At 43.8% G+C, this 1,637-nt stretch overlaps 1 long non-coding RNA gene across 1 annotated transcript in view; it reads right to left on the bottom strand.

The window, feature by feature from the left end:
• Window positions 1-1,268, bottom strand: part of LOC118767618 — a 29,197-nt gene extending 27,929 nt beyond the window's left edge. Inside the window, exon 1 of the long non-coding RNA XR_005003539.1 lies at window positions 1,259-1,268. This is a non-coding gene — a long non-coding RNA (uncharacterized LOC118767618). The remainder of the gene's footprint in view (window positions 1-1,258) is intronic.
• Window positions 1,269-1,637: the final 369 nt, after the last annotated feature.

Raw genomic sequence — 1,637 nt, 5'->3', positions numbered from 1 at the left:
ATCTTGTGTAGCCGAGGGGGGTCTTCGCTGACGCCCGACACCACTGGGAGGTGGCCCTCGAAGTCGCTAGAAATGGAGATCTCCAGGTCCAAATTCTTGAACGGCTGTTGTTGCTGCTGGAAAAAAGACTTTAAAAAATTTGCGGCTTTTCATTTACATCCTTATACCTCTCGAGTTCAAATCCCGCCCAGTCGACTTTGTTTTTCACCCGCCAGCCCGCTCGCAGCTCCCAACTTTCGTAAAATGCTGCTTTAGATCCACACATATTCGCTTCATACCTATTTCTTTACTACCCACAAGGGGCTAAACATAGAGGGGACAAACAAGGACAGACATAGGTATTAAGTCGATTACATCGACCCCAGTACGTAACTGGTACTTATTTAATCAACCCCGAAAGGATGAAAGGCAAAGTCGACCTCGGCAGAATTTGAACTCAGAACGTAACGACAGACGAAATACCGCTGAGCATTTTGCCCGGCACGCTAACGTTTCTGCCAGCTCGCCGCCTTATTCACTTCATACCATCAGATGTCACACATCCTTCGCAATCCATCAAAAACCGGATCGTGATTCTGTCATGTATGTAGAGTGCCTTTGTCCACCAGTCACAAAGTCGACAGTTTCCCCGAGTCTTCTTAGCTCAGAGAATGCCGTCATTGCATAGCCAAGCCCCAGTCTCATCCCTACCACATCGACTGCAATATTTTCTCTCAGTTCTCTTTTAAAATTAGTCCCACCCCCAACGCCTTCAGTTTAATTTTTTCAAAGGTTCTTTGAGGTTATCGTCACTGCATACTCTTTTACTCTTTTACTTGTTTCAGTCATTTGACTGTGACCATACTGGAGCAAATCGACCCCAGGGCTTATTCTTCGTAAGCTTAGTACTTATTCTATCAGTCTCTTTTGCCGAACCGCTAAGTTATGGGGACGTAACACACCAGCATCGGTTGTCAAGCGATGTTGAGGGGACAAACACAAACACACAAACGTATACACACACACACAAACACACACACACATATATATATATATATACATATATACGATGGGCTTCTTTCAGTTTCCGTCTACCAGATCCACTCACAAGGCTTTGGTCGGCAAGAGGCTATAGTAGAAGACACTTGCCCAAGGTGCCACACAGTGGGACTGAACCCGGAACTATGTGGTTGGTAAGCAAGCTACTTACCACACAGCCACTCCTATGCCTAGTTATTTACATTTGATAACATTAATAATTATGGAGTAGGGAAGAGACAGCTGCTCTGAAATTACAGAAAGTTGTCTGTGTGACAACTTGAGGTCGACCCAAAATAGACGATGTCAACAGCACAAATCTCCATGGTGTCAGAATATCTCAGTTGTCTGCGCTCTAAGATCGGAGCCAAACGGTTTTTATAGAGGACCAGAAGCCAAATTCTAGAATATTCGAGAAAACCATATCATGTAACATCCTCATGTTGATTGAGTTGTTAACAGGCTGATCGCATGAAACTGTGATGGTTTGCTTATGGTGTCTGAATGGTTCTCTAATGGTTGGGGTTTCGAATCACTGCCACAAATCTTTCGATAATACTAAATGTTCTTTTCTGATTTTTTTCTTCTTTTATTTCTTTTTCAGTCTTATTGCCCCAGCC

The sequence above is a fragment of the Octopus sinensis genome, linkage group LG23, assembly GCF_006345805.1.
Source record: "Octopus sinensis linkage group LG23, ASM634580v1, whole genome shotgun sequence".
Classification (NCBI taxonomy): domain Eukaryota; kingdom Metazoa; phylum Mollusca; class Cephalopoda; order Octopoda; family Octopodidae; genus Octopus; species Octopus sinensis.
This window is presented reverse-complemented; position numbering and strand designations above follow the sequence as displayed.